Genomic DNA, 11,212 nt, shown 5'->3' on the forward strand with positions numbered 1-11,212 from the left:
GGAATATTTCATGACTTTTCTGTCCCTTAGCTTTTTCATCCTCAAATATGGATATAACTCTTTTCCATGAATTGTGATAACTAGACATACTTGAGGAAGTGTACCTAACACACTTCTAACACATGGCAACAACTCAACAGATGACCACTATAAGGAAAGAAAACCTGAGGATTTTGAATATTTGGCTAGGACATTGACTCAACAGCTTAATAATTTCTACAAAACCGCATTTCTCAGTACAGGCTGACATAGATGTTCACATTTCGTATCTGTATCTTCCATATGTTCCCATGGTGTACAGACTATAAATGCTATTGTTTACATGAAGGAATTGAAAGTATAAACATTTTTAAGTGGAACATGCACATTTGTAATAAACACAGGCATTGTATCTTTTTATTTCTGAAGTTAGATCTCTAATGTTGTGGATTTAAAAGAAAATGAAATTTGGTTTTTACGCTACGATTTCAAGTAAGTAAGTTTTTAGGAAACTTCAAAGTAGTGAGTATTACTTAACATTATAGATGTTGAGGATAACTACTGTCTTTGGGACTTGAGTAATAGGTGTGAGCTCAGTTTATCTGATAAGCAAATAAAAATATGAAATGAGTGTGTAGTAGAGCATGGTAGTCTCTACTATCTCTTAGAGACTTTAAGTTCATCAAACATAAGACATCAGGAATGTTTTATATATATATATATATATATATATATATATATATATATATATATATATTTTATATATGTAATTACATATATGCATAATATAACATGATATATAACATGAATATTATATATTATGCATATATGTACATTCATAATATATAGCATATTATTATATGTTATATATGATATTATATATTATATTATATGAGTTAGTGTTGTATACTATGCGTATATGTACATACATAGTATATAACATATATAAACTATGTATGTACATATACGCATAGTATATATATATATATGTTATATACTATGTATGTACATATATGCATAATAATAGTACATTGTATATGTTATAAATTATGCATATATGTACATACATGTTTTTAATGGTGATAATGATATACCTACTTAAAGTTTTAAATTAGTAAAAGGGTTGTTGAAGATTTTTCCATTTGAAATAAAACAGTCCAAGTACTTTGGAGGCGATAACAACTGAATGGTGAGTAGTGATATAACTTGGTCATTTGTTAGTAAACCAAAACTGTGATGGTTTACCATTATTTAATTACAAATTTTAATTTTCAGTCATATACTTTTTGTCCTTTCTTCCCTTTAATCTACAGTGTAATGTTAATAAAAGATATGGAGTGCAATTTGATGAAAGAAGATGATCAGAAGTCTATAACTCTATATAATTACATAAAGATGGTCCTTAGTTGCTTTCATCTGATCAGAATCCTAGGTAGCACATCAGAATTTGTGTAGAAATGAAAAAGCCAATGTTAAAAAAAAATAGTGATGAATATATCTGATTTTCATTTTTTTTTTTCTACTGGGATAAAGGCTCTCTATACCCATTATGTGTCATTTGTGAACATACGCTTTGTAAATAAATATTTGGAAAGAAAAAGAACACACAGAAATGCATTATAAAAAGCTTTTAATGAAAATGCAAAATATCCAGCTAAGAATTTTGGTCTGTTGTTTTATTTTAAAAATTTATATTTCAATCTATATTCTGATAGGCTTTTATTCTCTCAATTCAAATGTAATATGTTATTTTTATAAATTTGTTTAAAATCAGATTTTTTTCATAGTGCAGTTAAATTAAATGTTATGAGTTGCTTGTTAAATAAATGTGGAAGATTGAAATTTATCTTTACATAGTCTATGATTTATCAGAAATAAAATCAATTTTACATACTTTAATCTTTTCTACCCTGAAAACACAAAATTTAAAAAACTATTTTTAACATTTTGTTATATATCATATACGGATTAATTGATAAAGGAATTTTTAAAAATAATAAGAATGCTTCTTAAAATTACATGCTTCTGAGAAAGGAATTCATGTGTTAAAAAATTGAAACACCATGTAGTTGAGTATAGAATTTGCAAGTGTGTTTGAATTCTATGAAAAGTACTCCATTGACTTCCACTTCAAAGGCCACAATGTGTTTGTGGTCTTCTAACTATGGAAACTTTTCAATTAAATTATAAAAGAGAAGTCATAATTGGATGCTCTAAAAATCTCTATTACAATTTTGAATAATGCACAATGAAGCCATATTGCATAACAGATGCAGTCAAATTTGTTGATGATTCACTCAGAGGACTGTTATGGGAAGATTAACACCTCAATGGAATCTGATTCATATTCTCTCTCTCTCTCTCTCTCTCTCTCTCTCTCTCTCTCTCTCTCTCTCTCTCTCTCCATCCATATACACACCTGTGCATTCTAATAAGCTGGCAAAGCTGGTTATTTGCACTCAATCACCTTATCTGAGTTGCTTACATTTTGGGTCAGATTTAGTGGCAGGGATTTATAAAGGATACAAGTAATTGCTATGATTTGCCAAGCCATTCAAAGGCCATTATGTAATGACTTTGAGTGTCTTTTAATTGTAATTTCCCAGCATTTGAATAATAAAGGGAAATTTTAGAAATTGCCTAATCATTTATCTTCCCATTAAGTATCCTACACATTCCCCATTTCAGACTCAGTGGCTCCACTGTCTTACACATTTCCTTGGAAACTAGGGCCTCTGTTAGTCTTAATACCTGTTAAATCCAATATTCCTTCTTTACCCCTGCTTAGTCCAATATTTATTGGAAATGAACTGCATTTTCACTTATATCTTAAGGAAACCATAGTTTTTACATATCAAAGGAGATTTGCCTGCTCTGTTACCAAACCAAGAAACAACAGAAACAAATCCCAGTCATAAAGAGGGTTTGGAGTAGTTATATGCCATGGCAATCGATTGCTCAATTTATTGAATATGATAATAAAACAAGTAATAAATACTGAATTCCTCTCAATAATGACCAAAATACAGTTATTCATTAAGTCAATAAAGGACTGAATTTCTTTTCAGATACTTTATTAACATATTTTCCTTTCAGTTTTTACTGGAAATCCAAGTATTTTGGTGAAAGATTTCAATATATTTATTACTTTATATTTTTATTTGTTTTAGCCCATGACTAAGGAGTGCAGTACTTACAGAAACTAAACAACAACTCTCTCAAGCTTATCTGATATTTCAGAAGACTTAAAATTGAGATAGATGTTTCACAGTCTCAAAATAAAATAAAAATGTGAAAAAAAAATCTCAGTCTCAATTATGTTTGACTCAAATCATTGTTTAGATGATTGTTTTTCAATGTTAGGTCGATCCTACAGAAATTACAGATCAACCCATTCACTAACAGCATGTGTTTCAATGGGAGAATTTCTATTTTCTTGCAGCCTGAATTCAATACATTCTGATCACCAAAGCAAGGTAATACCAGCCCAGCATGTATGTGATTTAAACACACAAGCCTTGCATTTAAAGAACATTTAATATCCTCTTAGTTGCCCTTAGGTAAAAGTGAGTCCTTAAATCCACTCCTTTTTGCTTCTGCAGGGCTAAAATAATAGAAAATTAAGAGGATTCCTCAGACTATGGACTTAGTACTGGAGAGCTAGATGAAGAGTGCAATATATTGACCCTTCTCCCCCGCCCCTCTCCTCCTGTACAAGAAGAGCCCAAAAGCAAAATCTGGGGAAAATAGCTAAGTGTTCATCCGTTAGCATTTTACCACTAAGGTACTACTAATACAAATTCAAAAAATGCTAATAAAGTCTGAAATTTCCCAGTAGGGGAGTAATGGAACACTTTTAAAAAAGGCACTTTCAGTTAATGACTAAGGCATTTTTTGCTAACAGCAATTTTGGCTTCTTATCCCAGGTGGAGAAAAATGCATTAAACAGGAGATTAAAATGTCCTTTCAACTGCTTGGTAATGCCAGCTGCTGCTGCAGGCTAAGGCATCCATGAAGTGGCATTTAGTTGATGGTGGTTGTGTTCTAGGGATGGAGCAAGTATGAAAATCCCGCTGGATAGGGGTCTCTTTAAATATGCTGTATCCGCACAAATAGCAAGTGTAGGAGCTAGGCTAGGATGGTAAACTGTACAATCTGTTCATTGTATTTTGGTTGCTAATTAAGAGGTGACATACAGTATGAATGCACAAAACCTGTTGAAATTCTGTCAGGCTCTGTCTTTGCTTTCACATGTTTGAATGCTATTTAATAAGGCATCTTAATTGAAAGCAAAGAAATATATAAAAGTAGAGTACAAATATGTTCGTTTAGGATTCTGAGACAACGGAGTGTGTGTGTTCACGATTTCCAACCCCTCAGAACTTCTCTCTTAAGACAGCTCCTCTACTTCATAAGCACAATATGCAAATTCTTGATTTTCTTTTTGCTGTGGGGGATAGAGCTGAAGTGGAAAGTTGGAAACAGAACTTGCAAACACAAATGTGAACTTAACAGTGACTCTGACATAAAGGAAAAATGGTTTCTCTTGCCAAGAAATACCATTTTTATGAGGAGTGTTTAAGCAAAGAAGATGGAAAAAAATGGGGAGGTCACTTACATTTAACAATGTATTGTGTGTGTATATTTTTTTTACCAAATGCATTTTAACCAAATGCATATTTTCTTTCAGTCTTTCTTTGGAGTATGGAGCCAGATTAATACCAACCTTTATTTCCTGCAAATTGGGTTCATGGAGTAAAGATAATGAAAAAAAGAAAAAGACACAGCTAGAGCTGAAGCCATTGATTCCTGGGAAGTCAGTGATGCCAGAAACAGAAACAGTCTGAAGTTTAGCATAAGCATAAAAGTTCCCAGAATGAGGAATTCCTGCCCTACACCTTAGTTTCCCTACATGTAGGAGTTAATGAGTTAAAAGACAGGAAAAACTTTGAATTTGCCTGGCAAATAACAAGTCCTCAAAATAATTTGTTCTCTCTCTTGTGATTGCCATACCCTGGAAGTGCCAACGGACTTAGGAACTGATGGTAGTAGGTTTTCTTCATTGAATTCCTATTGTCTATGCTTCTGTCTTATGCTAAGATTATTTTATTACTTATTACTTAACCAAGAGTGTTTTCTAACACTGCAAGGACAGGTTAGAATGTGGCACTATTCGAACAACTATACACAGCACCTTAATAATGCTTTAATTTCTATTTTCTAAAGTGTCTTCTTCTTCTCCTTCTCCTTCTCCTTCTCCTTCTCCTTCTCCTTCTCCTTCTCCTCCTCCTCCTCCTCCTCCTCCTCCTCCTCCTCCTCCTCCTCCTCCTCCTCCTCCTCCTCCACCTTCTCCTCCTCCTCCTCCTCTTTCTTCTTTTTTTAGTTGTTGATGGACCTTTATTTTATTTTATTATATGCAGTGCTGAGAATCAAACCCAGTGCCTCACACATGTTAGGCAAGTGCTCTACCAGTGAGCTATCACCCCAACCTCTAATTTCTTTTTAAATGTTTTCTTAGTCTCCTGGTTTACCCTATTCCCAGAGTTTCATAGCTGTTTATTTGATGCCCAGACACACACACACACACACACACACACACACACACACACACCAAATTTTAGCAACATCTAAACCAAAAATACACACAAACACTATTCTGGAGGAATGAGATACTCTAGATCATATCTCTCATATCTCTTAATCTGAGATACATAAACCATCCATGATATAGTCTTAGCCTGGGTTTATGCATACTCAACTGAAACTCATGAGCTAAAAGCAGGATGTCAGAAACAACCATCCATTATTGCACAAATAACTATACAATAATGGGGTAACTTCAGTAAGTGACTTCAATAAACGTGGTTTGTTGTTGTTGTTGCTTATAATCATCACACCTATAACAATCAGTACTAACTTGTTCCTTCTTTGGCATGAGAAATTGAGAATTTAGATACTTATAAAGACTAAATTCTGATTTTTAACTAGGTAAGTCTAGAGGCAGGGAGAGAGGAGAATAAGATACTAGGTATCTTATTTTGAGGTTGTTCCAATTTGGGGGTGAAAATTGAGAACCTTTTTATGGGAATTTACACTATTTAAAAAATATATATAATTAAATCATCAAAGACTCAGAAGTTCTATGGTAATGATTCTCTGTAGTTCCACCACTGCCTTTTGAAATACTGGACTTTTAATTTTTAAGAAATACTATTTTTAGTATCTTGAGAGGTATGAAGTACTATCCTTGGGGCTAAAATCAGTATTCACTGAGAAGAGTCCCTAGACAGTTTTGAAATGCTCTAGCTTCCAAACATGGAGTAGAGCATTTCTACAAAGAGTTCTATGCTGAGGTGTTCTGAAATTCTTTCACATGATTAGTCACAATATGAATGTTATTAGAGATTTCAGACTCTTAATCACTAAGAAAACAAAAATCATACTAATGCCTTTATAATTACAAGTCACTTCACAATATTACCGTAAGAATTTAGTTTTTCTTGGTAAATGTGAGTTAAAAACATAGCAATTACTTGTTCTTACAGATTACTTGGTGACTCTATTTCTAAAATTTGTATGACTTGTGCCCAATTTTATAACTGAAATAATCTCTGTACCCTATAATTACTGGCTATGTAAATATCTGTCAATAGATGATTGACTCTGGACAGTTCCATTTAATTAAAAGGTCAACACCAACATATAAATACTTTTTATTTAATGATAATATTTGTGCCCATAACCACACAGGTAGCTTAGTATCCAAGAAAAATTTATTTTTTCTGTGCACACTGAGATTCAAAATGTGAATTTGATGTCACAAGTATATAACATCAAGTTCCCCACGTAGCATTTGTAGATAATAATACATAATAAATGCACATAAAAATGTTGCAGGTAACAATTATTAATTATGTGTAAATTTGTTAAATTTTGCACAGATTAGATAATAACGAGTGGAAACAAATCATTACAGAGGGCTTATATTCTGGTATCAAAACATACATATCTATTTGTTCTCATATTTCACCTCCTTTGAGCACTGCACAGAAAATAGGAAGCAAAGATGAATAAGACAAAATGTATTCCTCTGTTCCTAGGAGAGTCTGTGGGGATAGAAGGGTGAAATGGAGCAGAAAGACAGAGGAGGTCAGATGGGTTATGTGACAAGAGTAAAGAGCAAGCTAATTGAATTTGCAAATGATATGAAATTGGGAGTTGTCAGGAGCAGAGGGGAAGACAGGATCTGTGAGTGTTAGAAGATGACTTACTTAAAAAGTTGGAGTTAAGTTGACATTCTGGAACTTTGAATATTTATACTTTGTGCACTTTGGCTTCTGCTTTATTCTTTGCCATAGGATTTATTAGTTGCTGTTCTTGAAAGTATCCCATAATTATTCCATCATGCACTTAACAAATATGTACCCCAAAATTTCCAGATTTTTCATCCCAAGGAAGGACATGAAGAGTAAAATAAATATAATCATTATTTTTACAGCTTTCCTGGCTTTAAGACACACTTGCCCTGGAATGTTTTAGTTAAGCACAAGACACATAGTAATGTGAGTTCTTTGGATGTTGTTTGGCTCTTAATTTGAAATTTTTATAAATGTCAATTTAGAATTTAATCTGAAAGAGAATACCTTTAGGACAATTTTTCAGATTAAAAACACCATTTAAATAGTCTACATAAAAAGAGATAGAAAGTAGTATAGTTTTTGGTAAGCTGGTAGCTGGAAACGGCCTCATTCCTGTTACCATTACTTAGGATAGAGAAATACATTTTATACTTCAAAGGGTTGGCCTCCTTTGTCACATACAAAATATTTCATTCTTGCTTTAATTGAACGTGGCTTCATTTGTGAATGATACAAGGTACCTGTCACTCCTGGAAGGAAGAGCCTGTTTCTTACAGTGGGTAGTGAATGAGAGGTGACAGACGCAAGCCCTTCACTCTCACCTCATTTACCTTCCCTCATTCCATCTCTTTTCTACATCCTTAGTAGCCTCAGAAAAGAAAAAAAGAGAGAGAGAGAGAGAGGGGAAAAAATCTCTGGAACTGAATAGAATGAATATAGACTTCATGATATGATATGAAGAAATGTAGGTCATGAAAATTTCAAGCCTGATAGAAATAGTTAATGCTCATTTATGCAATGACCTATGTTGTTTAATTTATTTATAACTTCTAAATGTTATAACATTCTTTTCAAACTTATCTCCTGACAGTTTTCTTACAGTGCCCCAGGGAAAATTTTAAACTTGAAAGTTCCAACATTTCAGATTTATCAAAGTGAAAGAATTTCTCAGATTCTCTTTCCACTGGGTTTCATGGATTTTTACATTGGAGAGTTAATACAACTAAAAAAAAATCTTTCCCTAAAAAAAAAAAAAAAAAAAATCACCTCTAGGCTGAGACCATATTTGGAAAGCTTCTGCTCCAAAGCAATTTTGAGTCTATTTACATAAGTGGGGGAAACTGGAATTTATAACTGAAATAATTTAAATAACAAAATTTGCTGGACTGGATGTTATGATAGTGTCTGGTGAACACACACATCTTCTAAATAAAATCAGATAGAACCTCATCTGATTAAAGCTCTAGTTTATAGTGAAAAGAAATTCGTTTTTTAAAAAGTTATTACTTTAAAAGTACCCTACTGACTGTGGAGTCTCAATGATTTTTAAAAGAAATTGTTTATTCTTAATAACAGTAACTGATAAAATTGGTTTAAAGGAGCAAATCATTTCATAACCAGTTGCTACTACCTTGGTATTCAGAGCCAAAGCAGAAAGCATTATGGTACAATCATGTCTCAGTGTTCATATTTTAAAAGTACTCTTGCATCTGAATCGTCTACGTGTCTGTGGGTTTAACATGTCCCTCAATAGATCTATGCATACTGTAGAGCTGTAACTTCATTCAAGTTCAACACAAGGCCTAAGCTAAACACCTTGCAACCTGTAAGTTTAGCTAAAGCCTCAAGGGTGATTAATCCTGTGTTTAGCAATTCATGATGTCATATTTTCTCATATGTTCACATTATGGGGGTCTAAACTGCCATCCACTGATTACTATTTAATTAAATTTTAAAAAGTTCAGGCAAATTACTCCCTATAAAGTCTGTGAACACATTCAGTGACTGTCACTCAGTTGAACTCATCCCAGGGTAATTAGATAGCTAGAGGCTATACAGAATATATCATTTCTTTAAAACAAAACAAGATCTTTATGGGGAGGGATACTTTATTTGTTGAACATCCCTTTCCCCATGTAACATAAGATTTGTTTATTTTGAGACAATAGTTTAGTGTGAAAATTATACTGTGGAGCAATTTTAGCCTCCCTACATTCCATGGTACTTGTTATAACTTTTTTAATCGGTCACATTCATATTTTAGATATTTTTTTAAAAAAACATGCTAACTTTAAGTACAGGTTAACTATCTAATGACAAGGAATTCATTTTCTCATAAAATATTAGTTCATGCTGTTCCTTGCTCCCACCCACCTCCCCTGTTGTTCACTTACAGGCTTTCCGTTCAGAGCTCATTTAAGTGTGATATCTTCTGTCCTTGGACTTGGTTAAAAGTGGCTCCTGTCTGGGACCTATGCTTTGGAGGTCAATATGGCTCTACCTACACTGTGTTCCTCCCTGTTAGGGTCCATTGTGTCAGCTCAGGAAACTACCCAGTTGGAGTCTGTACCCTCCTGACATCCCATCCTAAGTACTTTGGACCCAAGAATTTCCTATCTCAGTATGTCTGAAATTACAACCAGAGTCTATGCTAGGTGATCTTGCTGAGATCCTTCTCCAGCAAGCACCAATGTGTTTCTCCACCAAGGCAAAGGAGGCACAAGTTGTGTAATCTGAGCATGAATTTGGTGGTCTTTGGATAGAAAGAGAAGTTTTGTGTGGTTTCATTGGAACTTCTACTGAACTAATGCATTGTCTATAAAAGTGGTGGCCGAAATTCATTTATGCAAGAAATCTTAACATCTCATTAAAGTGAAATATCTCTTTTATTATTATAGGTCTTCAAATATTACATGACAGTAGTTCAACAGTTGTGATTTTACACTTGTTTATTTAATTAAGTAATTGACACTCACCTTGTCATAAGGCTGGGCCTCATTTAAGCCAGAAAATACAATTCACTACTTACACTGTTGTATTCTGTCATAATTGATCCTTAATCGATATTTGAAATAAATGAGTAAATGAATGAGAAATTTCTCACATGATAATGTTCCTCTGAAAATGAGGAAGCCAATGACCCTATATTGAACAATACATGAGGCTTAATGTATGTTGGCAGATATTTTAGAAAAATTGTGTTAACTGAAGTTTATTCAGTCAAGCTGATGATAATTTGAGTGAATACTATATGATTATCATCTATGTGCTCTCAATCATTTATTAGTTTTACCTATTTTGGTTTTTCAAAAAACATTATTGATACATCAGGACATATAACTAAAAATTTCGGGGGGGGGGGGTTACTGGCCTTATATATATGTATGGACTTATAATAATATGTACTATTTTCCTTCTCTGGACACTGTGTTGGCTTTGTTCGCAGACAAGCTCTTTCCCCAACAGTCACAGCACAAGTTCTAGGCTCTTCTTTCATAGATCAGGCCTGAGTCACATGGGCAACCCTAACCTGCACAAGTCAGACTGCCATAACACAGGAATAGAAATGAGAGTATCACATGTTTCCCAAAAGACAATTAGTGTGTTATTACTGTAAGAAAGATGTTGAGCAGGCACTACCACAGGTAGTTTTCCACTAAAAATCATCAATAGACTTTACAAAATAGAGATAAACTATTATCAATTTAAATGACTTGATTTAATGATGTATAGTCAATTATTGTTGTGATATTAATTTATTCCATAAAGAAAGAGGAGTAGGGCTTGGGTTGTGGCTCAGAGGCAGAGAGCTTGCTTCACACATGTGAGGCACTGGGTTTGATCCTCAGCACCACATAAAAATAAAGACATTACATCCACTTATAAATAAAAAATATTTTTAAAAAAAGGACAAGAAAGAGGAATAATATGAAACTGACATTCTGGGCTTTGTGAAAGAATTTTCTCAAGTGTTCTTAGTCTACTTCTGCTGCTATAACAAAATATCTTAGACTAAATAATTTATGCATGGGGCTGGAGATGTGGCTCAAGCGGTAGCACACTCGCCTGGCATGCGTGCGGCCCGGGTTCGATCC

Source organism: Callospermophilus lateralis, chromosome 5 (genome assembly GCF_048772815.1).
Source record: "Callospermophilus lateralis isolate mCalLat2 chromosome 5, mCalLat2.hap1, whole genome shotgun sequence".
Classification (NCBI taxonomy): domain Eukaryota; kingdom Metazoa; phylum Chordata; class Mammalia; order Rodentia; family Sciuridae; genus Callospermophilus; species Callospermophilus lateralis.